This window comes from Planococcus citri, chromosome 3 (genome assembly GCF_950023065.1).
Source record: "Planococcus citri chromosome 3, ihPlaCitr1.1, whole genome shotgun sequence".
NCBI classification, from domain to species: domain Eukaryota; kingdom Metazoa; phylum Arthropoda; class Insecta; order Hemiptera; family Pseudococcidae; genus Planococcus; species Planococcus citri.
In genome coordinates this window covers 68,971,306-68,986,755 of record NC_088679.1, presented here as the reverse complement: position 1 = coordinate 68,986,755, position 15,450 = coordinate 68,971,306, and the positions used below count along the sequence as shown (strand labels likewise).

The 15,450-nt window shown below is 34.5% G+C and overlaps 2 protein-coding genes across 5 annotated transcripts in view; one reads left to right on the top strand and one right to left on the bottom strand.

Annotated features, from left to right (window-relative positions):
* APP-BP1 (Nedd8-activating enzyme E1 regulatory subunit APP-BP1) overlaps positions 1 to 15,450 on the bottom strand; it is a 323,180-nt gene that overhangs the window by 129,870 nt on the left and 177,860 nt on the right. For 2 of the 4 annotated variants that reach the window (XR_010557430.1, XR_010557431.1), the window contains exon 11: positions 1,072 to 1,240. The exons of the other annotated variants lie outside the window; for them this stretch is intronic. The gene's annotated coding sequence lies outside the window, so the exon portion shown is untranslated. The remainder of the gene's footprint in view (positions 1 to 1,071; positions 1,241 to 15,450) is intronic. 4 annotated transcript variants of the gene reach the window in all.
* The window catches only part of LOC135838548 (uncharacterized), a 228,217-nt gene that overhangs the window by 46,249 nt on the left and 166,518 nt on the right, over positions 1 to 15,450 (top strand). The gene's annotated exons all lie outside the window — the stretch shown is intronic.

Genomic DNA, 15,450 nt, shown 5'->3' with positions numbered 1-15,450 from the left:
GACATATGTAGAATTGAAAACTATCGAGATCATCGAGAGGGGGAGGAAGGGCAAAGGGTACAGTTTGCCCCGGGCTCACGCTTTCTGGAGGCAGCCTGTGATGAAAGAAAGCCTTGTTTTTTTTTACTAGTCAAAACTTAAATTTTCAAAAACTTCAAAATTGAAATTTATAAAAAAATATATCATTCAACTTTTGAAGTTTCAAAGTGAAAAAATAAACTCCTCCCACAAAAAGTATTGTATTATTTATACCTCTCGAAACATCGAAACCCAAATTTTCAAGAGCTTTCACACTCGTTTGGACCCGTTCTCTTTTTCTTTTTCAAAATCAACATTCTGAAAAAAAAATCTTCCAAATTTTAAAATTTTAAAAGCCAGCAAGAAATGAACTCCTTGCATAAAAAAATATCCTTTTCAGTTCTCTCAAATACAAAATTTCAATGAGTTCGCCCACACTTTGTTCTGGCTTGGGCTCTTTTTTTTCAAAATCAACTTCCTAAAAAAAACATCGTTCTAAGGCCCCTCGAAATCAAATTTTCAAAAACTTTCGCCCTTGCTTCTCTCAGGTCAATTTGTTTAAACTTGTTTTGAAATGAAAAAATTCACATTTGGGCCCCCTAAAAATCCAAAACAGAAAATGGAAATTTTTATAAGTCGTATGAATGTGATATCAATCGGCAAAAATGGTATTTTTTCCCTATACTTATCAATCAGGAAAATTTTAGTTTAACCCCTTTTCCTCATCTCAAAAAACCTCAATATAGGTAGTTTTGGCCTAGAAATGGGGCCAAATTATAATTTCCTCAAGCCCGCATTGGCTTTTGAATTCCCTGAGTATAGATCAAGAAGCTCAAATCCCACTTCATTAAATATTTTCTCAAAAATTATAACAAATAGAATACATTTCTTAGAATCGCAACAACCAAGATAACCAGAAGATTTTGATTTTAAAAAAATCAGTTGGTTACAAATGAGATGATAAAGAAGTCTAACCTTATTCAGTGTAATTTTTCACATTTTTAAATAAAAGCTTTCAATTTTTGAAGTTATTCAAAAAATTTGAGTTCTCACCCTAAAAATTCAAATTTGAGTTTGTCAAATTTTATTCGCTGATCGTAAATTGTACTAGGAGGGGATGCGCCTGCAGCTCCCACTTGAAGGCAAATGGTGGCCCGAAGGAAGTAGTCGCACTGATTTTCCATAATCTTCCATTTGTACGAGCAGCGTCATCCATGCAAATCTATTAAATAAACAACATAAAAATTTGTTATTTTAATTCGATACAAGGAAGTAATTGTTTTTTCTTTAAATAATTGAAATCGTGAAAAGCTCGTAAGAGGGATTATTTCAGTGATTTATTTATTTAACACGAACCGGTCAACCTTTGATCCTCCAGAACAAGGTCTTTCAAGAATCAGCCTCGTGAAGTATCAAGAGGAGAGATTCTAATCCATTCAAGAAAATATTATTTTACTCGTATTCCACAAAAGCTGCCCTCTCAACCTTACAAAATTTCCCAATATTATTTTCTTCAAAACACAACGACGTACAGATTTGCTTCAAGTTCAACCGGTCTTCAGAAATGAATCTTTCAAGTTGAGCAATTTTGCAAAAAATCGCGAAAATTACCAACAGTCGAACACCCTTTTCTGTCTAAAGGCTTGGGACGAAAATTTTGGCACATCATTGAAGAGAACTCGCAACAAAAATTCGAGGTAAATCGAAGAACCCGGCTCAGTACGCCGTAAGAAGAGCGAATTATTTACGGCAAACTGAGTATGCAATTTTATTAACATCACCGAACTATGTATGTACGTGATTTCATCTTTGATTATATTATGAAAGTTCATATCTCAGACCTGGTTCAACTTGAAGGAAATCAGTTTGTGAGGTTCGGAAGTGAATAGATATTAGATTCAAATTCAGCTATACGACTGTAAAAAGTGCTAAATAGAATTTTCAACGTGAAAAGTAAGATAGGTACTGTGCCAATTCGGATGTCAGAGCTGAGAGTTTAATATTCACTTGCCCAATGATAGAACCTCTGGGTTTCGAGAGCTCAAAGCAAAAAATAAATAAATAAATAAAAACTTCGGGAATTTTGTTTTGAGAAAATTTTTCAAATTTTTTTCTCGTTCAGTTAATCATTTGATGCCCACTCATCGTTCATTCATCAGAACAACAATGGAAATGTTTCAAAAAGTAGTGCGAAAGACGATTCCCCGGAGAAAAAGAGGTACAGGGTGCACAGAAATATCGAGTGGAATTTTTTGGCTTCAGTCCAAAGAGAACTTTCACCGTATAAAGTGCCAGTGTAATGTGCAAGGATGTAAGTAATTTTTTTTCTATTATTTTTTTTTAAATAATCAAAATTGTGAAAAGCTTGTAAGAGTGAGGTGTTTATTTAAATTTAACGCGAACCGGTCAACGTTGGATCCTCCGGAACAAGGTCATTCAAAAATCAACTTAAGAGCCAATTTTTTACGGCAAACTGAGTATGCAATTTTATTAACACCATCAATAAACTACAACATTTCATCTTTGACTGCATTAGCGTGAATAGTTCATATCTCAGACCTGGTTCAACTTGAAGGAAATCAGTTTGTGGGATTTGGAAGTGAATAGATATCGGGTTCAAATTCAGCCATACGACTCTAAAAAGTCCAAAACAGACTTTTCAACGGGATAGAGATATAGGGGTAAGCTGGGGTCAAGTGGAACGTTTTTTTTTAAATTCAAGATTGAGAGCGTCGTATTAAAGATAGGGAGTTGTGAGCTCATTTCAAAGAACCAAGCTTTAGCTTTTATTTGCCGCCCAAATTTTGAATTTTGACTGAGAAATTTCCGAGAAATTTAATTTTTAAAAAAGTGCAAAATTTGTTCCACTTGACCTGCCCAAGTGGTACGTGTTATTTTCCATAAGGAAATGATTGGGATTTTTTTTTTTACAAAAATCAAGTTTATAGTTCATACAAGTTATTTGCGTACATAAATGGCAAATGTAATCATTCTGGGTGGGTTTGGGGTATCCCACCCCGAATAATATACCAAGTTCGATAGATACATTTTGATAAGACGAATTTTACTCTACAACTCTTCAAATTGCCTCCTTGGTCATTTCTTCTGAATGTTTTTCACGATCAGTTGGCTCTTTCTCTGACTCCCAGCATCCTATCATTAATTCAGAACACAATTACCATGTAAAAATATACTAATTCCACTTGACCGCAAACACAATTTTTTTTCCATCATTAATATCTCGAATCTATTTCTTATTTACTCAAAGTTGATTAGTGTATGTGAAAGTAGATTAGTTACTCGTTATTTATTGATATTCAGATTGAAATTTGAACAAAAATTTCTACCTTTTTTAACGGCTTCAAAATGCAGTACTTGATTTTTTCGACTATAAAAATTCACATGTCTTTCATTACATATGAACACAAATAACTATACAGCGTTTCCAACTTCGCTGATCATGGATAACATTAGAGTATATTGAGCTCATAGAAATGCAATTCGAGTGGGGATGTTAGAGCTGTAAGTTTGATATTCACTTGCCCATTGCAGGAAAAGCAGGGGCATTCAACCTCCCAGTTCCGAGAGCTCAAAGAGAGAAAATAAAATAAAAAATTTGGGAATTTTATTTCAAAAAAATTTTTCAAATTTTTTTCTGCTTCAGCTAATCTTTTGATGTCCACTCATTTTTAATTCATCAGCACAACAATGGAAATGTTTCAAGAAGTAGTGCGAAAGGCGTTTTTCGAAAAAAAAGAGGTACAGGGTGCTAAGAAATATAGAGTACCCCCAAAGAAGTGTTTTGCTATACGTTCGTCCGGTCACAGTGAATTAAAAAACTTTCTTCGACCTTACTTAATATTTTTGCGCACCCTGTAGTTGTTCAATACACTATTTTTTAAGTAGGTACTCGTAGATGATCACATATTTTGAGTGAAAGAGCCGCAATTATTTTTAGAACTCCTTAAATTGACAGAAATTAATTTCGAGATTTTACAAAACTAGTCTGAAGGTGAAGAATCAAAAATAATGCAAGAGAATGAAAGACATCAAGAGGCCATTAAAGCAAAAAAAAAAAATATTGAAAAAATTCTTTCGATACATTTGAAAAGTTTTGAAATTTTTTTAAAACTTCGAGCTCTTGCCAAAGAAGTTGAACATTAGCTTAGAAATAAAATTACATATCCAAATTTGTAAAAAGGAAGACAGCGAACAGGTGAGTGATTTTGTAGAATTCATTAGTACGTATACGTAATCTCTATTCAACTGTTAGTAACAATATGTACATGTAGGATGTAGGTAGTAGGTACATAAGCCGGCTGCACCCTTGAAATACGTTGAAATTAAACCAGGCATCGAGTTTTATGAATTAAAATCGGCACAAATGGACACCACGATCTTGAGATTTTTAAAAGGTTTTGTTGAGATTATAAAGCCATCTTCAGATTTAAATTTATTTTTTGAAAGAATTTCACTATGATTTGCTCTCTTACCTCTTCATCCAGTATCAAACTAGGTCCGCATTTATTCAAAAATATTTCCATCAAAAAATGTTTCCAAGTTTTTCTTCACCAAAGACCGTTGTTTCGTCACAATCCTAGTTCCCTCCTTCCAGAAGGGAGATGACCTTTAAGGCTTTAAATATAATTTTCCACTTTGAACCGCATCTTGGATATTTTTTGTGCTGTGTTGTCAGCCTCCAAAATTTATCTCGGGATTTCGAGATTTTTCATGTATCCTCAAAACTGCCCAAAGGTCTCAAGAAATCCCAAAAAAATTCAAAAAAACCTCAAGAATTTTCCTATTTTTTTTTTCAAAAATTTAAAAAATTGAGTAATTTTTGATTAAAATTGGCAGAAAATTACAAAATATTTTCAGACATACTACGTAAAATGTTCTTGGCTTTTTGGCATTACTTCGCAAAATCACAAAATGTTTTTTAATCAAGCGAGTATCGAGCTTTTTTGTCGAATATTAGAAGTCTAAATATCAAATAATTTTACTAGTTATTTCTAGAAAAGGTTTCATTCTTGACAAATTTGAAAATAGACAATTGAATAGCTCATCTAAATTTCGAAATTTTCAGTTCAAAATACCAAAACTTGGTAGCCGGTACTTTTTCCAAGCTCGTTAGAAAGAACTTTAAATTCCCTTTCTAACAAACCCACGACGAAAAAAAAAACACGAATTCCGAGATTTTTCAAGGATAATTTCCAAGAATTCTTGAAAGGAGGGGTTGGCAACACTGTTTTTAACAAATTGGCGTCAACGAACAAGATCCCGACCGCCTGCAAATATTATAATTTGTGTGATATGCGGTGGGTTGTTTTTGAATTTTTTTTTTGGTAGGATTTCTTTGAAACTTTCGTAAACAGCAGCACTTTTTTCTATTTTTGGCAAAAAGCATAAGTGACTTTTTTGATTGTTCATCGCACTTTCACATGCTAGAAATAATGAGGCATTTTCAAAGCTTTTATAGAAATTAGTACCCTGCACCTTTTTCAAATTTGGTAAAAAGTGGAGACTTTCCAAAAATTGCATCAAGAAATAATTAAATAACTTTTTTCACAATTTTAGCAAAAAAGGTAGACATTATTATACTTAATGTGATTAATGATGTTCGATGAATTTTGCATAAATTGGTAACTAGCTCATAAATGGAATTGCGTCATTTTTAGGTCAAGTATAATAATATTTGGATAAAATTGAAAGAATTCCTTATATTCATATTTCCATTAGCCCAACTCGAAAAAAAAACTCACTTTCAGTAGTCATTCAAAAACACAAGTTCACGAGGACACAATGCTGTCTCGAGACGTTAACCGAAAACGTCGCCTGACATACAAACTATGAAAGTCAGTGAAATTACCTATAGTAAGTATTCTTCAATTTTACACTCATGGTTAGCATTTTGCCCGGATTGGTTGTTTTTGCATTTTTTTAAAATTTAAAACGGGCGATAATGAATTTCAATGGAGGTCAAACAATCTCAAACACTGAACATGCTGGAAATTTCAGATTTTCAACCCTAATAGAAGCTAGGTTAGTAGACTTCGGAATTTAAAAAAATGTACTTATAAGTTTTATTACGCTTTAAATTTGTAAAATTCGTTTGGATTAAAAATGAATAAAAACCACCTTTGCAGACCTCAGAAAAGTAAAAAACGCCACAAAATTGCATACATGGAAGTCTGAAATTTTCAGCACATCTATTTGAAGCCATTTTGATCACCATCGAAACCTCGAAACTTTTTTTAATTCGAAGAAAAAAATGCAAAAACGACTGATTTGAGAAAGTAGTTTAGGTATGTATCATATAAACACGAGAGTCAAACCTATGGCTGAGCTGAGAAATCCATCAGTGAAAACTCAAAATAATAAATGGATGAAAATATTTTTAAATGAAAATGACCTTTCGGCTCCTAAAACACGAGTTGAGTTCGTTAAAAAGTAAAACTCAAACAACATAGTTACTGATCAAAACCAGGTATGTACAATCAAAAGACAACTAACCCATCAATATTCGCTGATTGCAAAAGTGTTTATGCTTGTTTGCTTTTAAATTTGTCTAAATTTTAAAATTCACACTACCATATTAGGTACTGCGATTCTTCAAATCAAAAAGCTGATTGAATCGTTTCAATTTTTAGACTAGAAAAAGAACGTTTTTTCCAAGCATCAAAAGCAATCTGAAAATATCATTCATGGGTTTAATCAACTCTTCAATACAAATAGTCCTCCTGCCTTTATCATTTTTTCACATCTAATAGATAAACTTCATCATCGCCACGTTTAATTATTTACTCCAAACACAATACAGTGGGCAAATGGAGGTTTTAAAAAAGAAAAAATTGGCACATAAATTTTTTCTTTCGGGAATGTTACCCCTGTAGCTAATTTTTTAGGGGGCTAAAACCGGTTCCGATTTACGTTTTTTGCGATTTACTCCGCAAATATTATATTTACGAGAAAACCACCAGAGAACTAAAAATGTTCCCCTTCAAATTCTCGATGATTTGATTTGATACTACGCTCGATACCCATCCCTTAAGGGGGATGTCTAAAAAAGGGGGTGGAAAGAGTATAGGTGTTTCAAAAAATGCCAGTCCAATAAATTAATCAAAGTTACTACTTACTTAATATCATTCGTTTTCACTCAATTTTTTTTTACAAACTCTACTCACCCTACTAATCAAACCACCGCTGATTGGTCTCCAACCTTCCCCAGGGGTTGGTGGGGGGGAGGAGCTTGATCTTTCAAGTAACACACAACTTAATCATGTATTTGAAAAACAAATCTGGACGTGCGATATATCGAATAGTAGATATGTTTTTGGATCGCTGAATACGAATGTCAAATATGAATTAATTTTCTGGGCCCAACGCCTCAAAGCCCCTCTGTGCCCCAAAAACAGAGTCAACATTTTTAAAAATCGTAAAAAGTTGAGTGATATATCGAATGGTATGTTTTTGAGGTCGCTGAGTACGAATAATATGTACTTATTTTTTGGGTCCAACCTCTCAATGTTACCCTGTGCCTCAAAAAAGAGCAAAAATGTTGAAAAATCGTGAAAATAAGTACACATATAGTGATAGATACATTATATTGAATGGTACCTATGTTTTTGAGGTCGCTGGCTGAATCCGAATATATGTATAATGGTAGGGGTTGCGCCCGCAGCTTCCACCCAAAGGGAAGATGTGTACCCCCGAGTGGCAACACTGCTGCTAGTAGTGCACTCTGTCGGATTAGTTCGACGTGCCACTCGCGAGGCAAGTAGAGAAGTACCAAAGCTCCAAGTATATTTTCACAAGTGCTAGCGTTAGGTAGCATTTCAGAGCTTCCATCTGGAATTTATTCCAGATACCTTTTTATTTATATCGTATTGTAAATGTTTTAATCGTGTTTATCAGAGATACATTAAAAATTTGCAATTGCACTCTTTGAGTTATTTTGCGGTGTTTCATCACCTTGGGTAAAAAAGATATCTTTGTAAGAATATTTGGCAAGTACAGGTACCCTGGGCTTAACCTCGTATAGCAGCGCCAATGTAATACCTGGAACTGGTACACTTTGGACAGCTTATAACGTGGCTAAACGTGGTGTACCTTCTTCTAGCTCAGTCTGAGAGCGTATATAATAAAAGTACTTGGCTCAGAGAGTCCAAGATTTTTCATATAATACACAGAAACTCAAATAAATCTCAGGGTTTTTACGTGGGAGACGACTGTATTATACATTAATTTAATATCACAGGTGAAATAAATATAAATACAGAGTATTTTATCTTCGTAGGTATTTTTCTAGATTCGATGGTAGTGATGGTACTTTATACAGTATTACTTTTCATTTTAATTATAGGTATTTCGAAGAAATTATTTTTTATTATTATTTTAATTCGATGAGATGAAAATATTAAGAGAAGTCGATGAACATACAACGTGAATGAAGCTGTAACTTGAGCTGCTTAGGATGCTGTGCCTCCGAGTATATATACACCCGGCGACACAGCTAATCTGCGAGTAGCAGATTCGGCGCAGTTTAGCCAGCCGAGTCGGAGTACCGGACGTCACCACTTCATTGCCCCGTCGAAACACAGTGTGGCAACACTGCGAATCGACCAGTACAACTCAGCGGTGGCTCGGGTGCCCCTCGGACGAAGCCCAAAAAACTCCAGCAAGCTGGCTTTTTTTCGGCCTCGTTCGACTGGCTGCACGGCTGTCGACAAAGATCAAAATATTTACTTTTTTGACACACGGAATCGTCTGTGTTTCGAGTTCGACTTCTCTTTTATAATTAAAAATTAATTAAAAATCAATTAAAAACTTAATAATTAATCTAAAACGTGATTAAAACTACAACGTAATAAATAATTTAAAACTTTTAAAACTTTTAACACCGCGGTATTGTAAAATTACATTGGGAGAAGCCCTTCGATCAATCACATCGACCATGATTGTTATTTTAACCAGTAAGTATTCTTCAATTTTACACTCATTGTCAGCATTTTGCCCCTTTCGGATATGATTGCCTTCTCTGGATCAAAAACTAGGTTGTATGTATTCTGTATTCTTATAGAATAAAGCATTATACAGTCCATAAGTTATCACTATTTTCATGGTCCTCTTTGAACCGGATAAATCAGTAGCAATGTCAATGTCTGAAATCTGAATCTGCTGAAATACACAGCAATCCTCCCAATGAGGACAACAACAATGTTTTTCTTGATGATGGCATTTTAACCGATGATGATGATGATGATGATGATGATGATGGTACAACTAACACCTGGACTTCGACTTCAACAAATACAAATAATCGAAACGTATTGAACATCTTACTCAGCAATCTTAGAAAGATTGACATTGATTCAGTAATTACCAATTCTGGAAATCATTGATGTGGAACTGTGTGTCATACACAACTTGAAAATCGAATTTGATGATGTCACAAGATATTTATTGGCGCCCCCCCCCCCCCTGGAGAAGACAATAACATTGAAAATACTTGATCCAACTTCAATGCATTATATCAAAATATAAGAAATTTGCTAATTCAGAAAAAACATGACCATCTTCAAGACTTAAAATTACTAAAGCTCAACATACCTACCCAAATTCAATGGCAAGAGTAAAGATTGGTTAAATTTGCGAAACGTCTATGTGAAGAACATCCATAATAATACCAAGATTCTGCCTGAGAGAATAAAACACAAGTTATTTGTCAACTCTATCAAAAGAAAAAGCTCTTGATTTGATAAAAAATCTAACTATCTCTGAATTGAATTACGAAAAGGTATGGAACATCATCTTGTCGCATTATAAAATAATCCAAAGAAGCAGTTGTCAACGCATTTGAAATCCCTCAACGTACCTACACTCACAGATATAGATCACAAAAAAGTTATGTTGAAAACGTTAATTGCCAATTATCAACAATATTATGTTGTGCTTTCGTTGTCGTCGTCGTCGTCGTGGTTCCTTGTCCTTTACAGGACATTGGAAATCGCATTTATGTGGTACCCTAACAGGGTGAGGCAAATATGCCTATTGCCACTGCGATTATTTTAGGGAATCGACGTTGTTTTGAGCTTTCACGTAGTATAGGGTGTCCCAGAATAACCTGTCACATTTTGGTAAGCACTGATCTGTGTTCAAATGGTGTTAGGGGAATGGTAAATGTGGTTCCAGGTAGCCAACACATGCCGAATTATGTTTCAGTAGTTACTATTTTACCATGGAGAAGTGGACGGCTGTGCAGCGCGCTTTTATTGTAAAGGCCTTTTTCAAAAATAATGACTCCTACATTAGTTCAATTCGTGCCTTTCGCAAACATTTTAAACTTACCGGTAAAAGTGAAGTGCCACCGCGACGAACAGTGAAATTGTGGGTAAAAAACTTCGAGAAAACCGCTCATGCTGGTAAAAGTAAGCCTACAGGCCGGAAAAAATCAGTAAGAACACCAGAAACAACGGACCGAGTAAGGCATTCAGTACAGACCACGCCTACCACTTCAATACGTAAACGAGCATTAAATTTAAAAATCAAACGAACTTCTCTGCACCGAATTTTATCTGAAGATCTTGGTTTCCATCCATATAAGATTTTAATCATTCAAAAGTTACAAAAAACTGATTTTGTGACAAGAAAATCATTTGCTGAGGATATGCTTACAAGAATTGATACTGGTGAGATTCCACTAGACTCATTACTCTTCACTGACGAAGCTCATTTTTATCGAAACGGCGATGTGAATAAACAAAATATGCGCTACTGGTCGACAGAGAATCCGATGATAACGCATGAGAAACCTCTACACTCCGCCAAGTTGACTGTCTGGATGGGCGTGGCTAAATTCGGTGTAGTGGGACCATATGTGTTTGATGAAAACGTGAACGGTGAGAGGTATCGCAAAATGATAAATGAGTTTCTCATTCCTGAATTGAAACGCAGACACAAATGTAGAGTTAGGTACTTGGTTCCAACAGGATGGCGCTACCTGTCATTCCGCGACAGACACAATTTCTTTATTGCGTGAGCATTTTGGTCATCGAATAATTTTGCTGAACACAGAAATTTCATGGCCACCTCGTTCCCCTGATCTTTCAGCTTGTGATTTTTTTTTATGGGGTTACCTCAAGTCAAAAGTGTATCAAGATGATCCTAGTACTCTGAAACAGCTCCTGGATAATATTATTCGTGAATCAAGACTGATTGGAAGAGAAATGCTCAACAAAGTGTTCAATAATTTTAAAAAACGTTTGGTCAATTGAATCGGTGGGTGCAGAAAGGGAGCAAGTCACATTTTTGGAAATTTTTTTTTCACCGATATAGGGGTTTCAAAGTACGGCGGATCGACTGGTGATGTCAGATTTCCACAAAACTGCCGGGAAAGTGGTATTTGGGCGCACAAAAAGGGCGGATCCGCATTTATGACTTTTTTGTAAAATTTTTTAAATTCCTTGAAAAATAACTAACATTTTTGAGAAGACCATTTTTTGAAATTTAAGTTAATCTCTGAACTGAAAAATGATGAAAAAATTAACAACTTCGGCAAAAAGTCTTAGAACTAAAGGGGTTTTGGGTCAATTTAAACGAGATAGCAGTCTAAATGATGTACTTAGATGTAGAATCAAGCCCCATTCGTGCCCGAGTAATTTCAAAAGAAATTTTGTCGATTGGGTGCCAGTGCCTATTCTAACGTGTAGTTCCAACAATATTGTGTAGCTCCAAAAAATTGATGTGCAGTTGGAAAAAAAATTGTGCAGTTGGAACAAAATTATTCAGAATCCAAATTGAAAAAAAAAATACTAAAGGTACACTATAAAAACTGCACAATGCTATCAAACAAATAATCAGTTAAAAGGTAGATACATAAAATGTAGTAGAAAAAGTTACCAAGTAGCAGTGGCACCTAGTGAATGGAAATGTGCTATTGCAGAGTCTTTGAGGGTTCCAAAAATTTTTCAGGAGGACCCATATTTTTTTCAGAAAACCCCTAATGATTGCCATGAGTTATGTGAATTTTTGTTATGGGCTAGTTCTGTTCACTTCTAATGATAAAAAACCAAATCCGAAGACAATTTTGTAACACTCTTCCTACTGTTAATGAGCTATTTCTGTGGAGAAAAAAAACTTTCGAGGTTCTTTTGAAGAAATCTTGGGGAAATGTATGCCTATTACCTATTTCAAGTTTTACAATAATGTCGATCCATCATTATTTTAAAAACATTTTAAAAAAATTGAAGAGCTGAAGAGCTAAAAACCAGTTTATTTTCGATCTACAAATCAAAGTAGTTTATCCAAATTTGAGCTGATTTTCAGACAGTCACACACAGTACGTTTTTTTTAACCAACCTTTTTTTAAATGATTGATTAGTGGAGAATACTGGTTGATAAAAACGTCCTTGATGTGCTTGCCTGAAAATCAAATTAAATGTGGACAAACTTGTTGAATAGACCCAAAAATGGACCATAATTTTTAGCTGCCCAAATTGATTTCCACATACTTATTTCGTAAAGAGCAATTTTGAAATTATATTTCTGGGGGGAACAAAAATCGCTCTGGAAGTCCCAGAATGACTAAATGGCTAGAAATTACAATTCCAGTTAGTTCATGGGAGTTGATTTTAGTTACAGGACTCCAGGGGGAGGGGGGTAAGACTGAAATATGCTCAACTTTTTCCGCCAGATTTTTGCAACTTTTTACCCCAGGTACCCCCCTTCCACGGATTTTTCAAGATCTTTAGCCAGAAGTTGGAAGCAAAAATGTTGAATAATTTAAATTTTTCAAATACGATGCTACCTACAATCACAACAAATTTGAATTGTTCCATTGCAAGGTTGGTGTAGTAAGATCAAAAACCAAAGATTCGCACCTCTTTTCTTATTACGTATTTTTTGTGGATTTTCTTCGGAATTTGGTCTTTTTTTTTTTTTTTTCTGTGACAACAAAATTTAAAAAGAGGACAGAACATAATTTTTGAGCCAACTGAGGGTAAAAGATATACTAAGAAAACTCACAATTTCAAATAATGATTTTCAATATAAAAGTTTCAACGTTAAATTTCAAGCTTTTTGGTATTTTCAAATGAGTCCTCGCACTTTTTTTCGCTATTCTAAGTTACATAGAATAATTTTTTGCTGTTTCGTTATTTCGCACCCATACCAACCCTGTATTGATTGGGTTATGTCTATTAAATTTCTGAAGGTAATGTTTCATTGTTGAAAATTTTTAAAAAATTGTACAATAGAATAATTTAAAAAATTGACAAATTCAAAAAGTGAAATGGCTGATGCAAAAAGTTGATTTTCATAGCTTCAACATTTAAAAATTCTAACAATAGTTTTCAGGGAATTATAATATGTAATTTCAAAAATAGAAACAAGGGTCTAAAGGCCGGAGCTAAGCTAGGGCAAAAGCGTTAGAAAATTTAATAATTTTTCAAAATGAAACAACATCACGTATTTTTTCAAGTAAAAAGTTTTCTTTTTCAAAAAAATATGAAAAATTGCTTTGAATTTTCTCTTTTTTTTTTGGATGGGGGGGGGGAGATATCCTTTAAAACAAATCTCAAAAAATTTCAGTCAGTATTGTGTAGCTCCAAAAAAACCTTAGAATAGGCCCTGTTGGGTGCAGAAAGGGTCTAAGTCCCATTTGTTTAGGCAGCAACAGCGCCGGCGCACGTGAATATTTTTTTTTCTAAACAGTGCTAAAAATTGTGTCTTGGGGTCCTCTTTCAATGACCTTAAACATGTTTACCAAAAATTTTTGATTTTCAAATAAATCAGTTTTTTGTTATTCCTGAAAAATGCGAAAATGTGACTTAGCCCCTTTCCGTACCCACCGATTCAATTGTGTCAAAAATGATGGAAAACATCTTAGTGGAATCATTTTTAAAACTTAATTTATAATGAAAACTCAAATATATGTTCTAAAAACTGCACATTTCTACTTCATTTTGGTTATAAGAAAATTTCCGTAACCATTTTTCTCTCAGAGCCACTAAGAAAACAAATGTGACAGGTCATTCTGGGACACCCTGTAGTTTCCCGTTGCTTTCTACGCTATCTACGAAGTAGCTCATACATCACTAGACGGGTTTTTACAACCCTGAGTGCTCCAATTCAAAAAAGTTTCATACATTTGGCGAATTTCTAAATTACATGAATCAACCCTATTGACAAAAATTATGCGATAGCATGCTAAAATGCATGCTTTTATGCATAGCACAAGCATGCGTGAATTTGGACTTTTTTCAAAAAAAGCATGCAATTCAGCCTGCAAATATCATGCGTAAAAGCAATGTTAAAGCATATAAAATGAAATGGAAATTGAAAAATTTTTTGCCCTGGGTGGGAATCAAACCTGGGGCCCGCATATTCTGTTACTCCGCGTTACCTAACCAACTCCGCCACTTTGCTGCTTGCAAAGAGTAGAGTTATTTCCCCATAAATGTTTGCACTTTTTGGACTTGGGAGAAAAATTTAAAAATTTGATAAGTTCACAACGCACAAACATTTATGCGGAAATAACTCCACTCTTCGCAAGTGGCGAAGTGGCCCGAGTGAGTTAGGTAACGCAGAAAAAGAGATACAGTGGGTCCCGGGTCCGATTCCCACCCAGGGCAAAAATTTTTTAATTTCTATTTAATTTTTTTTAATTTCTATTTAATTTTTTTTAATTTCTATTTAATTTTATATGCTTTACCATTGCTTTTACACATGATATTCGCAGACTGGATCGCATGCTTTTTTTGAGAAAAGTCCAAATTCACGCATGCTTGTGCCAACACGCCTGTTTTTATGCATAATTTTGTCAATAGGGAACAACCTGATGCGTCTGAAAGAGCTTTGACAACCATCAATCATCACCAAATGCTGTGGCCAGTGGAAGACGCTTTGTTGCAACAGTTACAGATGGCACAGCACCACCAGCTACAAAACCGAAATGTCATGTATTGTAAAACGTCGACAGATCATTATATTCAAAAGTGCAATACGTTTTTGGATCTACAACCTGAGCAACAAAATACTTACATTTGTAAACAACAGCTCTGTGCAAGATGTTTTCATCAAAAATGTAATCCTCAACAGTGTCAATGATTCAAATGTAAGGTAATATGTTCTCTTAACCATAATATACAGTCCACAGTCCACAAGGTATCACTAAAATTCAGCGGTGAAAATGATAAATGGGTACAAATCTTTTTAAATGAAAATGACAATTCGGCTCCTAATACAAGAGTTTGAGTGGGTATGTCAAAAAATAAAACCTAAGCAATACACAGTGCCAAATACCAGTAGAAACAGATATAACAGATAACTAACCCATTAATATTCGCTGATTGCAAAAGTGTTTATGCTTGTTTGCTTTTAAACTTTTCTAAATTTTAAAATTCGCACTGGATTCTTTAAATCAAAAAGCTGATT